The sequence below is a fragment of the Lissotriton vulgaris genome, chromosome 7 (genome assembly GCF_964263255.1).
Source record: "Lissotriton vulgaris chromosome 7, aLisVul1.2, whole genome shotgun sequence".
Taxonomy (NCBI): Eukaryota; Metazoa; Chordata; class Amphibia; order Caudata; family Salamandridae; genus Lissotriton; species Lissotriton vulgaris.
This window is the reverse complement of record NC_141695.1, coordinates 790,559,003-790,581,873: the sequence shown is the minus strand read 5'-3', so window position 1 is coordinate 790,581,873 and position 22,871 is coordinate 790,559,003. Positions and strand designations below refer to the sequence as shown.

Sequence of the window (22,871 nt, the reverse complement as noted above, 5' to 3'; positions counted from 1 at the left end):
TTATGGCCCACTTTGCCAAGACGACCATTGAGCGCGTTCCTGGGCCAGAAGTAGGAAGTGGTGGTTGTTCCCACTACTTTCTGGTCCCCAAGAAGGACAAAGGGGGCTTGTGCCCCATCTTGGACCTCAGGAACGTCAATAGATTCCTCTGGAAGGAGAAGTTCAAGATGTTGACTCTGGCTCAGGTCTTGGCTGCCCTCGACCCTGGAGACTGGATGGTAGCGTTGGACTTGCAGGACGCTTATTTTCACATCCTCGTCCTGCCGGCCCACTGGCATTCCCTGCAGTTCACAGTAGGTCAGGAGCATTTTCAGTTTTCCATGCTCCCCTTCGGGCTCACCAGCCCCCCTTGGGTGTTCACAAAAGTGATGGTGGTGGTTGCAGCTCATCTGCGCAGGTCAGGGGTGTCGGTCTTCCCCTACCTCGACGACTGGTTGTAGAAGATGGGCTTGCCCCATGCAGTCGTCACCCACCTCCAGACTACGGCTGACCACCTGCATTTCCATCACCTGCACCTGCGTCCCTCTCAGAAGGTTCCCTTCATCGGAGTGGTTCTGGATTCAATGCGGTTTCGGGTTTATCCTCCCGAGCAGCGAGTCCGGGATATCAGGCTATGATTTCGATCTTTCAGCCTCTATCCCGGGTTTCAGTCAGGATGACCCTCCGGCTCCTGAGCCTAATGGCCTCCTGCATCCTGCTAGTGCAACATGCCAGATTGCATATGCGGGCTTCGCAGTGGGACCTGAAGCTCCAGTGGGCACAGCATCAGGGCAACCTGTTCGATCATGTCCATATCTCGGAGAGCACTGCACGTCAATTGCAGTGGTGGCTCACGAATTGCGATTGGGTCCCTGGCAGATCCCTCTCCCTTACCCAGCCGCAGCTCAGTGGTGACGGAAACGTCCCTCCTGGGATGGGGGCCACTTGGGAGCGGCGGAGTTCAGAGGACTCTGGTCTCCGACAGAGTCCCAGCTCCATATAAATCTTTTGGAGCTCCGGGTGATCCGACTTGCACTGAAGGCCTTCCTTCCCTCTGTCCGGGTAAGTGTAGTACAGGTGTTTACGGGCAACACCACCGCCATGTGGTATTGCAACAAACAGAGCGGGGTGGTGTTGTGGACCCTATGTCAGAAGGCTCTGCACCTCTGGACATGGCTGGATCATCAAGGCATTACCTTGGTGGTTCAACACCTAGCAGGTTCTCTGAACGCAGGGCGGACGAACTCAGTCGCCGGTGCTTGATGGATCACAAATGGGGTCTGAACTCGGACGTGGCACAAGATCTCTTTCTGCAGTGGGGAGAGCCTTGGTTAGATCTATTCATCAATGAAGAGAACGTGCAATGTGATCAGTTCTGCACGTTCGAATTTCCAAGCCGGCACTCGCTCAGCAACGCTTTTCGTCGCGAGTGGAGTTGCGGTCTGTTGTACGCCTAACCGCCTATTCCACTTCTGCCAAGAGTACTGAAGAAGATTCAGCGCGACCGGGCCCAAGTAATTTTTGTGACTCGGGACTGGGCATGAAGATACCGGTATCCCGAGCTACTCAGCATGGCAATCAATCCCCCGATCCGACTGCCTCTTCGGCAGGACCTTCTGTCGTAGCAGCAAGGAACGGTCCTCCACACGAACCTGTCCAGCCTCCACCTCCATGCGTGAAGATTGAGTGGTGACAGTTGAAAGCTTTCTATCTTCCTCCCTAAGTCTGTGATGTCGTTTTGGCAGTGTGGAAAAGTCAGCCCATATTACTATCGATGCCCAGGCTGCTAGCGCAAGACGCCTCTTAGTTCCCATTCTGAATAGTTACCAAATGAAGAGACGGGCGCTGGGAGCAGGAATCACAAGAACAGAGTTTATTACTCATGAGGAGAGCCTGTCATTTCAGACACGAAACAGGGTGTCATCGGGAGGTGCTCTAACAAGTTCTCTGAGACATCGCCTTTTATACATTACCAACATTCCTTATTACAATAATGACATTGTGAAGCAAGGAGAAAGACATCCCCATAATCCTCGTGTCAATCCCACCCCCACATGCATCCACAATAGAGGTCCTCAACCTGCTGATAAGAGGAGGGGGCTATCACGCAGCTGAGTGTTCCGCCGATTCTTAGGATGTGTGCGCCTGATCGTATCCCAGGGGGTGGGGAGGCCAGGATCAATAGTGGGCCCTTTGAAGAGGAGCGACTCCACACAATAGGGGGCAGTAAACTGTATCTCCCGGCTTAGGCGAGGGCCTCGGACCTGTGTGGACAATCGGACTCGGTGGAAGGGGTCATCAAAGGAGAGGTATTCATGCCGCGTGGACAATCAGGCGCAGAGGGAGAGTTTACCAACAGAGGGGTATTCATAAAAGGAAAGGAGGTGTTTGGTCAGGCGCAAGCGTGACTCCCAAGGACAGAGTCTTGCAGAAGAAGAAGGTTTATGACTTGCCCATGTGAGGGAGGAGGGGGGAGCCAGGGTGCGCACAGGGACAGAGTCTCACAGAGAGAGAGGTCTTATGACTCGTACATGAGAGAACGGGGGCAGTCAGATACAGCTGGGGGGGGGGTTATGTCAGCTGAGGCGAAGGATGCTTCTTCGAGAGGAAAAATGGGGGGGGTGCATGGGTCAAGCAGGAGGGTTACTTTTCAGAGCAGGGTCGCGCAGGAGGGAAGACGGGGATTCCAACGAGCGGGCAAAAGGCCATGGTGCCTAAAATGGCTGTCATGTACATATGGGCACGGGCTTTTACTGGCGGAACGATGCGGTCAATGTTTCACGGTATTCATGGTGCCTACAGGGAGGGGGATGGAAAAAGGCAAATGAACGCCGCTTATGTACATTAATTTTTCTAATTTCCACAGTCGCCGCTTTTTACATAAGAAAGTTCATTTCCTAATCGATGGGTGTACATATAAACATGTGGTTGATGAAAACTTATCAATACTAGCAGATTGCATATTACCATGAGCAGTCGATGTGATTGGCAGAATGCAATATATAGAAATTTACATTTGTTGGGTTACTATAAGCCTAGGGTGCAGCGTACTACACAGTATAAATGGTTCTGACTTTCTCATCAATGTACAGCTCTTAAAGGTGACCGACAAACATTTTGAAAACAATACCAAGTGGTTGAGGGAGGAATTCAGTCCAATACATGATATCTTCGTCACAGTGTCTTTTTAGCAGTGAGCCATCACTGGTAGGCTCTAGTCCGTATCCTTTCGTTGGCGCTGTTGAGCACCGGCGGTGGAGCTATAGGTCCAGCTCGGATCTATCCTTACGCGTTGCAGGGTGCGGTCAGTCCTCTGCTGTTAGACCACAGTCCTGTTTTACTAATTAGTCCTTGTTAGGGGTGCCTTATGCTCGGCACCTGCATTTTTCTTTTCCTTTCGTGGTGACCAAAAAGCCATGCGGAGAGAAGGGAGTGTTGTTGAATATTCGAGGGAGGAGAGGGCGGAGTGGGGTCAAATCTTTTCCTGCACACATCAAGGGACCAAGGGAGCGAAGGAAAACGAGCAAGCAGGCCCATCAATCGGGCCCCAAAAGGGGGACGAAGACTTCAGGCACACGTGGGTTAGCAAAACAGAGGGCTTCAGGACAGCCCGTCATCCTTTTATTTTCCACGCCTGAGATTGCTGTCTCGTCCCGTATCTTGTTGCTCTGCAGCTCCATCTTTGGTCGAGGTCACATGTGTCTCAAGATCTGCAGCCAGGCTGTGCGTCACGTCCGACCCTTCTCCTCCGGTGATCGTATATCTTTGAATAGGTACAAAACAAGCTTTAGAGAACTGGCAGGAGAAGACATTTATGCATGTGAATTCCTCCTTCAATCCTACGCATTTGGGAGATACGTTCATCGGTCACAGTCAGAAGTTTATTACCATGCAGTGTATATGTCGGAATTCCTACTGAGTTCATGCCAAGTTTATTCATCGTCTATTCATGGCACAAATGGACAGAAATCAGACTCCTATCAACTGCGCATTTCATCAAATTCAACATTTCGGAACCTCCAGCGGAGATTTGTCTTTCTAACCCGAGCCTTAACAGTCTAACATTTCCCTTCAGAGCTGGCTAACCCTTTCAAACAGGGCGGGGGTGCTATCATCGGGAGAGGGGGGGTAAACAGACTTTCATCGAGGAGCGACAGTTAATCAAGGCCATCAGTTATACCTCGGGCGTAGCTGATATGGAGCAGGGGTCAATGGGAGAAGCGGGGACGCTTTGAACATTCTCGCTTGAGTACATAAGGGTGGGGCAACCTGGACATTGCGGATCAATCTGGGCATTGGGGATCGTATTTCTAACGAACTGAAGAATAGGAAGCCATTGACATGTAGTCCCCCCTATAAAAGGCCAGATTGGGGGATATCAGTCGTCTTACCTGCCCTTTCTTTCTTAGCCAATTCAAGTTCATTTATTTTGCAGAAAGGAGAGGTAGTAATATGGCAAGTCACAATCGTTTTAGTTTCTGTCAATTTTGCTGAACACCTTTGCATTCAAAAAAGGAACCCAATTAGGCTGGTGCCGACGGGGCACAATTTTACCACGAAAAGGAAGAGGGAATAGGGAGACTCTCATAGAGAGTGAGAGTCGTCCGCAACCTACACGAGCCATTCGGTACACGTATGACATGTAGAGAGAGAGAGAGAGAGAGAGAGAGAGAGACGTGTACAGTAATGGGTCATTTAGTGCGCTCACAACACAGAACAGCAGGGGTCAGGTAACACAGAGACGCGAACAGAGGGGAGACATAAACCCATACATTTCATACACACAAACTCATTCAAAGAAAGACAGTACATGTATTTCATACAAAAAAGGTTCATGACAAAACATAAAACAGTTATTGGCCAAAAAGATCTTTCTGCATGCTGCGCATCTTTAGTATCCTATTTATGTACGTGCTGAGCTCTTTTTACCTTTCCTCCTTTTCCTCTCGTTTGCTATCTTTGCGAATGTTCTCGGTTGCCAATACTTACACTTCGGTCAGTTGGTCAGGAATTAACCTGGTTGGGCTACTACTCACGGTGGGATCTTTGAGTCATTTTTCCTTTTCTCCCTTTGGCGGAAAGGTTCTCCAGGCTGAGGCAACGGAGGGCATTAATCGGGAGAACAGTCGGACAGCTTAGCTATATCTATAAAAGTGCGAGAAGGAGGTGGTACATTTTTGAACATCAACATCATTCCTACTTTTCCAGACTGGTGGTGCCTAGGTAAACCTTACCCCGGAACTTTTCCTTGTCCTTTCCCTATCTAGTAAAACGTCATAGTTGCACTATCTGGCGTGCTGGTTCGAGTCAAATTCTGTCATACAGTACTAACCCGTCAAGTCTCTATGTCAGTCCATCCTCTCAGTTGCTACTTTCTAAGGAGGCACAGTCATATCTAAGTCTACGCCTTTCAAGGCTTCGTTAGCATAAGTACTATGCTAAGATCCCCTTTTTCTCCTTCTGTCGGTCGTTCGACCATCGCTCTTCCATACTTCAACCGATGTTCCGACGTGACCTGCAGAAGGGAGGAGAAAGAAGGGGGTGGGGGCAGCATTCAAAACACATCAGCGCGCAATAGTCCGAAAATGTTTTTACCTACCACATACTCGACCTATCTCCACGGGATGCATTCTCTACCATCTCGGCGTTTAAGCCCAGAGGGACCAGTAATGTTAGATAGATAATCGTCGATGGTCTGCGTATCTACATGAATCACTTGATCGTGGCCTTTTAGGTCATGTGCAAGGGTGATGGCCAGGTGGCATTTCCTCGGTATTGCTTAAGGGCATCTAAAACTTTTTCCTGCTATCTGTGGCATATAATGTAACTGCTTAAGTATTGGGCCTTTTTACCCTTCAACCTTAATAAAGCTGCTTATTTTTCGCTTATATTGGAGACAGTAGTAACACATTCGAAACTCATTAATGCAATCGCTACAATTATACTTTCTTTTTCAATAAACCTTTAATTAAAAAAATGTTGGCGCACAAATACGGGCCTACAACCCAGTGGGCCGGCTACGGAGCAGACTGGAACTGTGCATAAGAGGAACGAAGTCGGTGGTCATTCATTTCATAAAGTGCAGCAGTGCAATAAAATCGTATCGAACTTTCTTAAGGGGCGAGTATAATGCGTGTCAAGAATTCAAGTTTCAATAATATCATCTCATTATCCAACTATTTACTCATGACCTAACGTATATCAATTCATTGTCCAAATGCTCAATCAGTGTCTATTTCATACCAATTCATTGCTTCCAACACATAATTAGTACCCACCCTAAATCAGTTCACTGTCCCAACACATAATCAATATCCATCTTATATCGCTTTCTTTTCCAAGCACATAATCAATATCCATCTTATCTACTTTCTTTGACCAAAAACCGCATACATATCTTGGAGCATCAAGGCTGAGCAATCAGGGTGCAACAAGGAGTTTGAAAGTTTCATTTTGTATCGGCGCCATTTTTGGGCGCGGTCAGGCAAGTCCCAGTACAGTCAGATTGTCTCTACTGACTTGTGGTTGGACCAGAACCTTCTTTTGGCAGTTCAAAAAGTTTTTCGCAATGGGGTAACAGACTAGCGATATGAACCGTCAGTCAAAAGTGGGGAGGGAGGCAACAATCTTTCCTACCGGGTCATTCTGGTGTTCCACCGGAACTGAACAAATCTGTATCTTTGCAGGATTTTTAGTCATTTCCAAACTGAGGCTGGCGCCGGCAGGAGTGCGCTGACGTCTCGTGGCTCCATCGGAGGACGGGGGTGGGGGGCGCCTCGTGGAGAGGTCGGCCCCCCGGCTCTTTTAGAATCTTCAAGGTTGAGGAGCACAGGGCGTGTGCCCGTCCCGGGCAAGAAAACCCGCTTTTTAATATGGACCCTCTTCAAGCAGGAGCGTTGGGGTGTCGCTGGAAGCCTCCACCTGGAGGGAGGTGGGGAAGGCTCGTTCGCGCCGCCTCCCCCTTCCAGCGACCCCGCGCCGTTCTTCGGCTCCAGCGCTTTGGTATGGCCGTGCCAGGCAATGAAGATGGGGGGGGGGTCGGAGGCAGCAAGACATCCCCCCCCCTTTTGTGGCGGGACTACCTGCAACTCTCAAGGGTTGCCGCTGTGGCGGGACTACCTGCAACTATCCAGAGTTGTCCAAGCCATAATTGAAAAGAAAGAAGTGTTGTCGCAGTCATTATAGCTGAAAGGAGCGCTGCCGACCTCGCCTTGGCTTCGGTCTTTGATGATGGCCGGATCAGGCAAGAGAGAGGGGGGGGGGTCGGAGGCAGAGGCAAGACATCCTCCCCCCGTGGCCCGCAGGGCAGCAGAAGAGGGGAAAAGGGGAGACCATTACGATTTTCGGGCCGCCCGCCCTACAGCCTCCCCTTCCGATGGCGGCCAGCCATGCCATGCCCTGCTCTGCACGCGCTGAGGCCTCGCCTTCCGGATGGGCTTAACCGCGGACCTGTTGCACTTCGGGAGCTTCCGGAATGGGGGTAGGTGTTTATTGATTTGTATCTATTTCATGTTACCGTTATTTGGGCGTGGTGGGCAATGAGGCAGACATGTTTGGAGCAGTGAGGAGCGGTGAAGCCTAATCTACCTCGTGTCTGCCTTGGTGTCAAGCTTGTCTTCCCTCGCCATTTTTATGTTTCTTATTGCGGATTATTTCTAACGTTTCTTATTTTATTTTTAGCGAAGTTGATAATTCATCAGTGGCCTACTGATTTCGCTCGACTCTTTTTCTTATATTTTTATGCCATAACCTATTATAAGCTATAGCGACTAGTCCACACTTAATGAACATGTCCTTATTAGGTGTGCCCTCCAGTGGAGCTGGATGGTTCATCTCTAATAAGCGGTCCGGGCTAAACAGGCTACCAATCAGTGGGGAGAAGATAGGCATGACGGATTACAACGGGGACAAAAGTCTGCACTACCTATCTTATCACGGCGGGCAAAGACTAGACAGAATATTTCTATTCTCCGTTGTTTGCAGGCGGTGAATACCTCAAAAGAACCAATCCCGAACAATCAATGTTCGGTCAATCAAACAATCAGTGGGGAGAATAAGTAGGTACGACGTGTTAAAGGTTTGCGTTACCTACCTTTTCGCTACCTGCAAAGAGAGACCTTGTTCTTCCCTGTTTGCAGACAGAGAATCTCCAGACAATAATCCACGAACAACAGTTCGGGAAACAGTGGGGGAGGAAGATAGGCACAACGGATTACAACGGGGACAAAAGTCTGCGTTACCTATCCTTCACTGCTTGCAAAGGGAGAGCCTGTTGTTTCTCCGTTTGCAGACGGTGAATCTCCAGAGGAACCAACAAAAGAGTAATACTAGTATTATCCAAATCAAACAATCATTTCACAATTTGTCGCATTTACGCGACCTTACCCGGACCGGACCGTGTGGGCAGTTCTTCGCCTTCCTCCTTCCAGCGCCCGATCGTTCTCTTACTCCATGATTTTACCGCAGCAGTCCTGTGGGGTCCCAGTCAGGACAGTGGGTCACTCGAGAGAGGTCCGTTCGGAATCGGTGAAGTTCATTCAATCAGCAGCCGGACGAGGGTCCTCTCAAGGCAGGTATACTCCGATCGTTTAGATGTTCACCCCATCGTCTGGACCTCTCTTACCGGACCCTATGTCGCTGATGGGCCCCGCGTTGGGACGCCAATTGTGGAAAAGTCAGCCCATATTACTATCGATGCCCAGGCTGCTAGCGCAAGACACCTCTTAGTTCCCATTCTGAATAGTTACCAAATGAAGAGACGGGCGCTGGGAGCAGGAATCACAAGAACAGAGTTTATTACTCATGAGGAGAGCCTGTCATTTCAGACACGAAACAGGGTGTCATCGGGAGGTGCTCTAACAAGTTCTCTGAGACATCGCCTTTTATACATTACCAACATTCCTTATTACAATAATGACATTGTGAAGCAAGGAGAAAGACATCCCCGTAATCCTCGTGTCAATCCCACCCCCACATGCATCCACAATAGAGGTCCTCAACCTGCTGATAAGAGGAGGGGGCTATCACGCAGCTGAGTGTTCCGCCGATTCTTAGGATGTGTGCGCCTGATCGTATCCCAGGGGGTGGGGAGGCCAGGATCAATAGTGGGCCCTTTGAAGAGGAGCGACTCCACACAATAGGGGGCAGTAAACTGTATCTCCCGGCTTAGGCGAGGGCCTCGGACCTGTGTGGACAATCGGACTCAGTGGAAGGGGTCATCAAAGGAGAGGTATTCATGCCGCGTGGACAATCAGGCGCAGAGGGAGAGTTTACCAACAGAGGGGTATTCATAAAAGGAAAGGAGGTGTTTGGTCAGGCGCAAGCGTGACTCCCAAGGACAGAGTCTTGCAGAAGAAGAAGGTTTATGACTTGCCCATGTGAGGGAGGAGGGGGGAGCCAGGGTGCGCACAGGGACAGAGTCGCACAGAGAGAGAGGTCTTATGACCCGTACATGAGAGAACGGGGGCAGTCAGATACAGCTGGGGGGGGGTTATGTCAGCTGAGGCGAAGGATGCTTCTTCGAGAGGAAAAATGGGGGGGTGCATGGGTCAAGCAGGAGGGTTACTTTTCAGAGCAGGGTCGCGCAGGAGGGAAGCCGGGGATTCCAACGAGCGGGCAAAAGGCCATGGTGCCTAAAATGGCTGTCATGTACATATGGGCACGGGCTTTTACTGGCGGAACGATGCGGTCAATGTTTCACGGTATTCATGGTGCCTACAGGGAGGGGGATGGAAAAAGGCAAATGAACGCCGCTTATGTACATTAATTTTTCTAATTTCCACAGCAGCCAGGCATCCCTTCCACTTAAACGGTATATGCCTGCGGGTGGAATAAATTTGTGGTATAGTGCACAGCGAAGGCTGTGGATCCCCTTTCTGCCCCTCTTTCCGAGGTCCTTCTGTTCCTTCTATCTTTGGCCCAGCAGGGATTTGCTCTGGGCACTATCAAAGGCTATCTTTCAGCCATCTCCGCCTTTCTACGGCTTCCAGACCAGCCTTCCCTTTTTAAGTCCCAAGTTGTTAATCGTTTCCTGAAAGGCATTACGCACACATTTCCTCCCGTGCCGTTCATAATGCCTCAATGGTACTTAAACCTTGTCTTGACATATCTGATGTGCGCTCCCTTGAGCCTTTTCATAACTGTCCTTTGCGTCTTCTCACTCTCAAGACTGCTTTCCTGGTAGCTATCACCTCTGCCAGAAGAGTGAGTGAGCTCCAGGTTCTTTCTTCCAAACCTCCTTTCTTTTCTGTTCATCCGGACAAGGTCGTTTTAAGGACCCGTCCTTCTTTCTTGCCAAAGGTTGTCACGCCCTTCCACATCGGACAGATCATCACTTTGCCCATGTTCTATCCGCGTCCGCATCCTTCAAAAGAGGAGGAGAGGCTCCACTGTCTGGACCCAAAACGTGAGCTCTCGTTCTATCTAAAGCGCACACAACTGTTCCGGTTGGATGACCAACTCTTTGTTGGCTACGTGGGTGCCAAAAAAGGTTGGGTTGTGCACAAACGCACCACCTCTCGGTGGGTCGTTTTGTGCATCAAACCATGTTACTCGTTGGCTAAAAAGGAGTCTCCTGTGAGCCTGCGTGCCTATTCTACCAGGGCAACAGCAGCCACTTATGCTTTGGGACGTGGCGTTCCCCTGCAGGACATTTTTTAGGCAGCAACGTGGGCCTCGCTGCACACGTTTACCAAGCATTACTGACCCTGACAGTCAAGTCTGGAGAGACGGTTTCTTTGGCCGTTCTACACTAAGTAACTTTCTGGTGTAATCTTATTCGCAGACCCACCACCGGGGTTGGTATTGCTGGGGTATCTATTCTAAGGTAAGGAATCTATCACTAACATGTCTCTTTCAGATGCACAAGTTACTACTTGTGTAACAATATATATGTAAGAGACATTAGTTATTTATTTATTTTATTTTTTTTTGTTCCAAGACCTCTGTTTTATTTCAAAGGATACACAGCTTAGTGCCCACAACCCTGATTAGGCTGGCAGCGTGTTGTTACGTCCAATGATCACCGTATAATCATTACAAACAATAGCTAATGAAGTACACAGCAAGTCGCCTACAACCACTGTGGGCCGGCCGCGTTCACAATATCAGTTGGTCTCAGTTTTTACTATTTTATTTAAATAACAATTATATAACATAACCGGATCATACAATTGGCACCCCCACCATTTTGGTTATCCTGTTCACTACCTCCAACCAGTAGGCCTGTATCCTCGCACAGTTCCAAGCTAGGTGTATAAAATCTGCTTGGTCGTGCCCACATCTTTTGCATCTTGCCTCATCTCATAAGCCATATCTGTGCAGTTGGGTTGGCGTGTAATATACCTGATGTAGGTATTTGAAGTGAATTATGCGCAGATTGCCATTTGGCGTGAGCAGTTTCGTGAGTGTGCATGTTGTTTCCCATTCTTTTTCTGTAAGAGGGACTTCTAGTACTTCGTTCCACCTGTCTTGTGCCTTGGTCGCCCTGTAGTCTAGTTCAGTCTGTGCCTGACTATATAGCCGTGATACTAGATGTGAGGTGTTTGGGGAGGTAATCAACAATTGCAGGGTATCCATTGTTGGAGGTTCGTCTGGGAAGGTCGGGTAATGTTGTTTTAACGCCCCCTTAAGTCTATGGAACGTGAAGCGGAAAAGCAGTGTTGGGTTCTGTATAGAGGCCAAGTCCTGCTCTGTGATAATGGCACCGTCCTTATAGATGTCTCCCATGGTACACAGTCCCACCTGTTTTAAAATGTTCATGCCCACCTCCTCACTTGTGACAGATAAATTCGGGTGGTGGTGAAGGGGTAGCGCCAGAGCATAGAGTGGTAGTTTGTGCATCATTTGGCCCAGACTTCTCCAAGCCGAGTTCGTAGCGTCTATCGTGTTTATGTTGTTGTTATAAAGTGGAGGCCTGATATGTGTAATGATGGCATCTAATGGGACCGGTGCAGCGTCTCCCTCCTCCACCGCTACATGAGTTAGGTATGGAGTTTTGTGGTACCAGTGTGTGGCATATTGGGCCTGAGCGCATAAGTAATATAACCAGAAGTCTGGTATGCCCCATCCTCCTTTGTTAATGGGCAATGTTAGTGTATCTAATTTTATGCGCGCCTTTTTGTCTGCCCATATCAATTTCAGCACCATTGCGGTTATACTTTTGAATACCTCTCTCGGAGGCTGGATTGGAATATTATTGAAAAGATAGAGGATCTTAGGGAGCACAACCATCTTCACGATCGCCATCCTGTCAGCTAGTGACAGTGGGAGTTGGATCCATCTTTTGACTCTGTCCTCGAGAGCATCTATCGTCCTGCCATAGTTAGTTCTGATAACCACCTCAGGGTCGCGGTGAAACCATATGCCCAGATATCTTACAGGGTCCGTCTGTCATTCTAGCGGGTATACAGTCGTGTGCTGTCGTTTGGAGTCTGTCAGTGGGAATATAGATGACTTGTCCCAATTAATTTGTAGCCCCGAATATCCCCCAAATTTGATGTACGCTCTTAAGAGGGGGTCTAAGTTAATAGCCGGGTCTTTGACGTACAGTAGCATGTCATCTGCATATAATGAGATGTGCAAAGGTCTGCTTGGAAATTGAATTGCCAAGTGGTGATGTTTCTGCCTCACTATGCAGGCTAGGGGTTCCAGTGCCAGTGCGAACAGCAGAGGGGACAGAGGACAACCTTGCCTCGTCCCTCTCTCTATGTTAATGGCCTCTGAAACGTAACCGTTGATCTTAATCCTAGCTGAGGGCCTAGTGTATAGTAACTGTTCCCACTGAATAAATATACGAGGAAAGCTCATTCTGTGAAGAATCGTGATTAAATAGGACCGTTCAGTGGAATCGAACGCTTTTGCAGCGTCCAGCATAATTGCTGCGGCTTTTGTGTTTGGTGTAAGGTAATGTGCTGTGGCAAAGAGCGTTCTCGTGTTATGTGTGGTGTTTCTAGAGGGTATAAATCCCGATTGGTCTGGGAGGACTAGTGTAGGCATAAGTGGTTGCAGACGTGTGGCAAGGACTTTAGCTAGTATTTTTGAATCTACATGTTCGAGGCATATGGGCTGCAGATGGTACATTATGAACATTATGAATAGATCGCCATCTGGTGTTGGGCTCGGATGATTGCACTTTGTTTTTCTCTTGGAGAGTCTTTTGTATCTTGGTGACTCCTCCTTTGGTTGGTAGTGCGCATGGGCATCGGCTCCATCCTTAGATTGTTTTTTTTCCGCCATCGGGTTCGGATGAGGATTGAGACGCTCCAGATCGACTTCGAAAAGAAGTGACTTATCGGTGCGTATTCCCTTTCCAATTAGACGGTATTGTTATCGAACGCGTTTCATTTCCATTCCGGCGCGTTTTCGACTTCAACATCGAAGAAAAAACTTTGATCTACGTTGACGAACAGGAGGCCTTTCTCGACGCAGTCAAGCCCGGAGTCCATGGAAAGGACTCCATTCAAGAAATGTCCAACGTGTGGTGCTAAGTTCCCACACAAGGACCTACACGAGGTGTGCAACCTCTGCCTATCGCCTGAACACGAATCCAGGGACTGCGAAGCCTGCGCAGCATTCTCCTTCAAGTCGACTATCAGAAATCGTCGAGCTCGAAGACACGAGGTTTCCAGAATGCAGTCGGAGTCGATCCCGGAGCTGTTCGGAGACGAGCAACTTGAGGAAGAAGAGGATCATGAGGATCAGTCGGGGTCGGAAGGGGACGAGTCGGATGTCGAAGAACTCGACGTGCAACAAACCGTGAGTGACGACGTCCCCTTACCAAAAAACCGACCCCGTGTGGTAACGACCCCGCCTTCGAGCCCGGTCAAGCCACAGAAAAAAGTTTCCGACGACCCGCCTTCGGGCCCGGCAACGAAACCGAAACTGAAACCGAAACACTCGGTCTCCCACCATGTCGGATCCGAGAAGAGGTCGACATCGACTTCGACGCCGAAGATCCATGCAAAGGAAAGCTCGGCATCGAAACATTCCATGTCGAAACAGAAACATGATTCGACGTCGAAGACTCACTCGACACCGAAGAAATCGGAATCGAGTAAACACTCGGTGCCGAAAACACCGAACATTGAGATCGAAAACAAAGGCACCTTTCGGAACCAAGGCCTTCGGTACCGATACAGGAGCAGCAGACAGATCCCAAACAAAAGATTTTGTTTATCGATCCGCAAACTGGCAAAGTAGTGACGAAGAAGAGGAAGAATGAACAGATAGAAGACAAATCTCTTCCTTCAAAAAAGAGAACACTGGGGACAAATGCAACTCCTCCTACTTCTCCTCGACCTAAAGTCACACCCTCTTCTCCTATTCCTCACACTATGCCAAATATTCCTGCACCTTCTACACCAAGACCATCTACACCTCAGTCTGATGTAGACAGTGATCCAGGGGAGGGAGAACCTCAAGGGGATGATGAAACTATCCCAGATGAGGATGACCCATGGGAAAATTATAACGTAGGGTCAGATGATAACGACCCAGAGTTATATCCCTCAAAGCCTTCACCACCTGATGATAACAGAGGGTTTGTACAGCTCATTAATAGGGCAGCAAAATATCATAAGGTAGATCTACATACAGAACCTCAAATAGAGGACTTCCTATTAGAGACACTACCTAATGCACAAAGAACATCAGGTACTCTACCTATGCTGAAGGGTCTTCTCAGTCACACAGAAGAAATATTCAAAGACCCAGTGAGGGCTAGGGTGTTAAACCCAAGAATTGATAAAAAATATAAGGCGGCTCCAAAGGATCCAATATTTATCAAAGGGCAGGTACCTCTGGACTCGCTTGTAGTTTCAAACGCTCGTAAAAGAGCGAACTCATTATCTACAGGAGAGGCTCCTCCACCTGAAAAAGAGTCAAAATTAATAGATGCATCAGGCAAGAGAGTAGCATCACAAGCGGCAAATAGCTGGCGTATAGCCAATACACAGGCACTACTTGCACGTTATGACAGGGCACATTATGATGAATTAGAAAAACTCATCACACATCTCCCCAAAGAACATCAGAAAAGGGCAGATCAGTTAATACAGGAAGGAAAGATAATAACTAATACTTCCATTAAGTGCGCCCTAGACGCAGCAGACACTGCAGCAAGATCCATCAACACCAGTGTCATGTTAACGAGACATGCATGGCTTAGAATCTCAGGATTCAAACAGGAAGTACAAACATCCTTATTGAACCAACCCTTTGATCAGAAAACACTTTTTGGTTTAAGCAAGGATGAGACCTTAGAAAAAATGAAAAAAGATACAGAAACGGCTAAGTCAATGGGAGCATTGCAACAGCCAACACAAAGAGGTTCCTTTCGTAGATCCACCTATAGAGGAGGCTAAAAAAATACAGGAACAAATCAGCAATCCACCTCTTTCACACCTACATCACCCAAGGGTAATTCAAGAGGTAGTTACAGGGGTAACAACAACAAGGGTAGAGGCCGCGGAAATAATAACAACCGCAACGCCTCAACCCCAAAACAGTGACTTAATAGAACTTCCCCCAGACCACATAACACCGGTCGGGGGACGTCTATCACAGTTCCTACCTGTCTGGGAAAACATCACATCAGACAAGTGGGTGAGACAAATTATCCAACATGGTTATTGCCTAGAACTCACAGCTACCCCACCAAACATCCCCCCCAAACAGCGTCCAATGAGTCAAGATCATCTGACATTGTTAAAGGAAGAAGTACTAGCACTGCTACAAAAGCATGCAATAGAGAAGGTTCCAAAACATCGACAAGGGACAGGAGTATACTCTCTATACTTCCTAATCCCCAAAAAAGATGGGTCTCTAAGACCAATCTTAGACCTAAGACCTCTCAATGCATACATAAATTCGGAACATTTCCACATGGTCACGCTCCAACAGGTACTCCCTTTACTGAAGAAAGGGGACTTTCTTTCTACACTGGATCTAAAAGACGCTTACTTTCATATCCCAATTCACAAAGCCCACAGGAAATACCTAAGGTTTGTAGTGGAAGGACAACATTATCAATTCAAAGTCCTTCCGTTCGGGGTCACAATGGCACCAAGAGTGTTCACAAAATGCCTAGCTGTGGTGGCAGCACACCTAAGAAGACAACAAATACATGTCTTCCCCTACTTGGACGATTGGTTAATAAAGGCCAAGTCACAAGAAGAATGTCTTCACAACACACAGAAGACAATTCAATTGCTGCACCACCTAGGGTTTACGGTGAACTACAAAAACATCACACCTGCAACCAAACAAGATTCAGCAATACCTGGGGGCTACTATAGACACAGAAAGAGCCATAGCATACCCCAATCAGATCAGGATACAAACAATGGTCGGGTTGATACAAAGATTTCAACCACAACACTCACTACCAGCACAAGTGTTTATGCAACTGTTAGGCATGATGTCCTCCTGCATACTGCTAATACCACATGCCAAACTACAAATGCGTCCACTGCAGGAGTGTCTAGCGACACAGTGGAATCAGGCTCAAGGTCAGATTACAGATCTGGTGTTGGTAGACGACCGTACGCATCGCTCTCTGAAGTGGTGGAACACAACAAACATTTCCAAGGGACGGTCGTTCCTAGAACCGATTCCACAAGTGATAATAACAGCGGACGCATCGCTCTCCGGACGGGGAGCGCATATGGACAAATACAAAGTGCAGGGGAAGTGGAGTGTGCAGCAAAAGAAACTGCACATCAACTACTTGGAACTATTAGCGGTATTTCTAGCACCAAAAGCTTTCCAAATGCAAATAACGAACAAGGCAGTCCTGATCAGAACAGACAACATGACTGCAATGTATTATATTCAAAAACGGGGGGGACACACTCTCTCCAACTATCCAAACTAGCACAGGACATTTGGAGATGGGCCATTCCTCAAAAGATTTATCTTTTAGCAGAACACCTACCAGGAGTTCAAAATCAGATAGCAGACATCCTAAGCAGACAGTCAGAACAAGTACACGAATGGGAGCTGCACGACAAAATACTGCAGCCATTCTTCCAAAGATGGGGGCAACCAGAGATAGATCTGTTTGCCAATCATCAGAACGCAAAATGCCAAAACTTCGCATCCAGGTACCCACACCAACGGTCCCAGGGCAATGCACTATGGATAAATTGGTCCAACAGATTTGCTTACGCTTTCCCCCCCTCTCCCACTAATTCCGTTAGTGGTTCGGAAACTGCAGCAGCACTCAATGACAATGATACTAATGGCACCCACGTGGGCAAGACAGCCGTGGTTCACCACGCTACTACAACTCTCACAGGTGCCACATCAAAAGCTAAGATTATTACCCATGCACCTTACACAGAACCATGGAGAAATAATGCACCCAGATCCCAAACAATTGAACCTAGCGATCTGGCTCCTGAGGTCATAGAATTTGGGTATTTAGATTTACCACCAGAATGTATGGAAATCATTAAACAAGCAAGACGTCCTACCACCAGAGCATGCTATGCAGCAAAGTGGAAGAGGTTTGCTATACACTGTAACAGTAAGCACATCAACCCTCTGGACGCATCCACTAAACAGATCATTTGCTATTTACTACACTTGCAGCAATGTAACTTAGCATACACCTCTATCAGAGTTCATCTCGCAGCTATAGCGGCGTACCTACAAAACAGACAACATATTTCCCTGTTTAAAGTACCAGCAATTAAAGCTTTCATGGAGGGACTCAAAAGAGTCATTCCACCAAGACGACCACCTTCCCCAATCTGGAATCTCAACATAGTACTTACCAGACTAATGGGGTCACCATTTGAACCTATGCATAGGTGTGAAATACAATTCCTCACATGGAAGGTGGCCTTCCTCATAGCTATCACATCACTTAGAAGAGTAAGTGAGTTGCAGGCTTTTACGATTCAAGAACCATTCATGCAGTTACACCAAAATAAAGTGGTTCTTAGAACAAACCCAAAATTCCTACCAAAGGTAATTTCTGCATTCCACATCAATCAGTCAGTCGAATTACCGGTTTTCTTTCCAAAACCACAGACGGTAGCGGAAAGGGCCCTACATACATTGGATGTCAGAAGGGCAATATTGTACTATATAGAAAGAACACAAACTTTCAGAAAGACAAAACAGCTATTTGTTGCCTTTTCTCCTACACATAAGGGCAATCCCATCTCTAAAGCGGGCATTGCCAGATGGATTGTAAAATGTATTCAAATATGCTACTTAAAAGCAAAGAGAACATTAACTGTTCCTCCTAGAGCTCACTCTACACGTAAACTAGGAGCATCTATGGCATTTTTGGGAAACATTCCACTAGATGACATATGCAAAGCAGCTACCTGGGTTACACCGCACACCTTCACAAAGCACTATTGTGTAGATGTGCACACAACACAACAAGCTAGAGTGGGACAAGCTGTATCAAAGACTTTATTTCAGACAGTTGCAACAGACACGGGCGAACACCGCTAGGGAGAGAACTGCTGTATAGTCTATTCATAATGTACCATCTGCAGCCCATATGCCTCGAACGGAATATGCTACTTACCAGTATGCATTTGTTCTTGGCATAGAGGGCTGCAGAGTGGTACATGCCCTCCCAGCCTCCCCGGAAACCTGTGTCTGTTCCAACATTATCTTATTTAGATACACTTACATGGGCATTCATATCTGTATTCTATCATACTACTCCATCTAACCCTACTATGGCAAAACAATCTAAGGATGGAGCCGATGCCCATGCGCACTACCAACCAAAGGAGGAGTCACCAAGATACAAAAGACTCTCCAAGAGAAAAACAAAGTGCAATCATCCGAGCACAACACCAGATGGCGATCTATTCATAATGTTCATAATGTACCACTCTGCAGCCCTATATGCCAAGAACAGATGCATACTGGTAAGTAGCATATTCCTTATCAGAGATAAGGGTCGATAGGAGTTGCAAGCGTCCGGTTCTTTACCCGGTTTTAATAATGCTATTATCATTGCTTTGCGCAGTGTGGCCGGAAGTATCTGAGCCTCGAGCGCTTCTCCAAACATGTCTACCAGATGCTGTGTCAGTGAATCGCTAAATGTTTTGTAGAATCCACACGTGAATCCTTCCGGTCCTGGCGCCTCTCCGTTTGGTAGTGATTGTATTACTTCTGTTACTTCCTCTACGGATAATGGCTGGGCTAGATATTGCCTCTGATTGTCAGACAGCCAAGCGATAGCAATATCATCCATGTATTTTAGTGTCTCTTGTTGTGTGGCAACCGGGCGTGATGTGTATAAGTCCTGGTAGGTGTGCACGAAGCTCTGTAAAATGCCCGCTTGATCATTGTGTGTTACTACGTCTGCCCCCTTAGTCTGTGTGATTACGTGTTGTTTGTGTCCAGTGCATATTTTAGATGCTAGCGCTCTGCCAGGTCGACCACCCTCACCATATGATCTAGCCACATGTCTTTTACTTAAATACTTGATTTCGTCTGCTGCAAATTTTTGATGTTCAGTTAGGGTGTTTCTAATGTCGCTCAGTATGGAAGGATTTGGCGTCAATTCGTATTGACGTTCTAATGCACGAAGTCTGGATTCGCAACGTGATATTTGTGTTCTGATGTCTTTTAAAATCCCAGCTGGTGTGCTTATACAAACCCCACGTATTTTTGCCTTGAACGCTTCCCATAGAAGGCCAGCGTCTTCTGTGGTTTCTTCATTTATTTGGAAGTATTCCTTGATCACTTTTCCGATGGTGTCTACATATAGGGGGTCGGTAAGCGCCCTGGTATTAAATCGCCAATTGTATGGTGGAGGTATATAATCCGGGATGCTCAATGATATTTTTACGGGATTGTGGTCTGACAGAGTTTTGGGCATGTGTGTGATTGCACGTGTCCATAATATGTCAGCCGACCCTAACCAGTAGTCTATTCGCGACCAGCTTCCATGTGCCACTGACGCGTGTGTCGCTTCATTAACCCCTGGGTAACGTTCTCTCCAGATGTCTTTCATGGATAGATCGCACATGATATACAGTAATTTGATTCTGGCATGTGTGTGGTGTTCTGACGTGTTTCCCGACCTGTCTAACTTATCGCGCTAGACGACATTTAAATCGCCTCCCCATAACATTATTTGATCAGTACCCGCACTTAGGTGTTGCCAGACTTCCTGGAAAACTCTGGTGCATCTAGGTTTAGTCCGTATGTGTTTATCAGTGTTATTTGCCTGCCTCGTAGTCTGCCTCTCACTATCACATATCGTGCATTTGCATCCAGTGTAGTCGTGTCTACTTTGAAGTTCGTGCCTTTTTTTAACTAATATAGAGACACCTCTGGCATAAGATGAGTATCTTGAGCAGTGCATTGATTCAGCCCAACGTCTCCCCACCTGTGCATGTGAATGTGGAGCCTCATGCGTTTATTGAAACATAACAATGTCAATTCGCCATCTATCTAAGCATGCAAAAATTTGACGAATTTTTGGGGGATTGGTGTACCCCCTAATATTCCATGATAGGAAATTTAACGCTAGATTTGGTATTTCAGGCCTGGCCATATAAGTTGCCACAAACAGTTACATCCATCCCTATTCCCAGACAGGGGAAGAACCCATGGTGCATAACAGTAACATTGCAGTAGGTTGTTGTGTACACAATAACAGTCGTACCTTGGTTAGATGTAGGCATCGCATCTCAAGTAGTCTGATCCATAAATAAAAGTAACAATCCCCCCTTCCCCCCACCCCACAACAGCAGCCCATTCCTGCTGATGCCACACCCTCGATGAACACCCCAATTGCATTTAACTGTGTCGGGTAACACCCATTAGGGGGTCCGCCTGGACTACACATCTCCATCCGAACTAGCGGATGTGGACGGACATATTTTCTTATACAGCTACTAAACCATTGCTGTGCATATTTCACTGGTATGTGTCAGCGGCATATCACATTAGGTCCAAATTGTGTCGTTCAACAAAATGTACTTATCTGCCCTCCTCAGCGGCTGTGTTCGTTCCTTTATACTAATACAGTATTTATGTTCCTGTGCAGACAATTATAATGAAATAGCAGTATGGTATAGCGTTCCTAAATCTACCCTTCTTGATAAGCATATTAACCTTAATGCGTTCCCATTTCACGATTTTGTCATGAGTATGTTCTCTGAACGATATATATCTGCAGAGCCCATTACACTATGTCTTGTCCACAAAAATAGGACGATGTACCGCTATCATAACCAGTCACATGGGCACACGTGTTGAACAACATGTAATGTCTGGCTGATTCACACCACATTGTACCAACGTTAAACCCTCCCTGCCTTTTATCAAACAGAGAGCATCATTTCGTAGCAGTGTCTAAACATGTGGTAGGTGATTCTCATTGTCCTTGACATGTTCTATTTGCATTTCACAGTACATCAGCTCTGTTTTAGGCATCCGGCCATCATTTCCCCACAGCGTAAAAGTTCTGATGTTGCGGTCATATCTTAATATGCGCTTTGTCCATACTATGGTGTGTACATTAACTAGTTCAAACACCCCATGTGTCGCAATAGTAGGGTTGTCTTATTTCCTGATAGACAATAATTAAGTTCAGCCAAGACTTACCCACAGATATTTCGGCAGCTTCATTCTGTTATCGGTGTAATTTGTGAGGAAGTGTCAACGCCCTCTAGTTAGACCCCTCTTACCGCAAAAGATACCAGAGGCAGTACCTCTACGCTGCTTGCAGTCAGTCTTCATCTGGGGCCTGTTGTTGTTGCTGACATTCTTTACGATGATTAATAATTTTCTTTATGAAATCGTTCGCCGCTTTAGGAGTGGTGAGTAGTGTGGATTTGCCTTCCCAGGATATTTTCAGTCTTGCCGGATAGAGCATGGCATATTCTACTTGTAGTTCGCGTGGTTTCGTCTTGGCTCCGTTGAATTCTCTTCGAGCTTGTTGTACTGCTTGTGTGTAGTCAGGATAGAATTTTAAGTTAGTTGTTTTGGAATTGAAGATCTCTCTGCTCCCGTGCCATCCACAATATTGCGTCTCTATCACTGTAGTTTAATATGCGAACCACTATTGGTCTTGGTGGCGTTCCTGGTGGTGGTCGTGGTGCCAATGTTCTATGTGCCCTTTCCACAATGAATACGCTGGATAATTTCTCTTTGCCAAACAGGGTGAGGCACATTTCTTCCACATATGTCTCCATGTTGCCTATGTTCGTCGATTCCGGTACGCCCGGTTGCGCACGTTGTTGCGGCGCGATATCGCTTCTAAATCTTCAGACTTAGAGCGTATCACCTCTAGAATCTTCTCGAAGCCCATGCATTTAGAGGTGCTTGCATGCGCTTCATCCTCAACCACAGATATCCGGGTCTCTGCTTCATCTAGTCGTTCGCCATGACGATCTACTTTTGCTGCCATGGTGTCCATGCGTGTTGTCAAATGGTCCAGTTTGCCGTGCATATCTTGCAGGCTATTCTGTATTACCTTCAGCATAGCTTCCATGCCCTTGGTGTTCTGTTTCCGCTTCAGTATCTGAGTGTGGATGCAACCCTCTGGTTGGACGTCGTTGTTTAAAGTTAAGTTTATGTTGTTGCTTGTCAGGTTTCCCCATTTTGATGATTCGTTACCACTTTATGTGATGTTGCGGTGGTGCTTTTGGATACTTCTGAACTCCATTCGTAGTATAGAGATTGCACCTCACAGAGTAGCAGTGCAATGCAGGGCAGTGACTGGTGTAGTGTCAACCACGGGTTCTGTGGCACCTGTAATTACGGTTGTCCCGCGTAGTTAACCTCTTGACGTCGTTTTGAAATTCTGAAAGTTGACTTGCGTCACTTTTAAGCCGATCGTGTGATGGTGGTGATTGGGTGATTATTACGCAAACTTCTGCTACAATATATGCTTCCACAAT

General features: G+C 47.2%; 1 protein-coding gene across 1 annotated transcript in view; it reads left to right on the top strand.

The window, feature by feature from the left end:
* The window catches only part of RNF213 (ring finger protein 213), a 2,876,335-nt gene that overhangs the window by 2,017,458 nt on the left and 836,006 nt on the right, over positions 1-22,871 (top strand). The window lies entirely within an intron of this gene.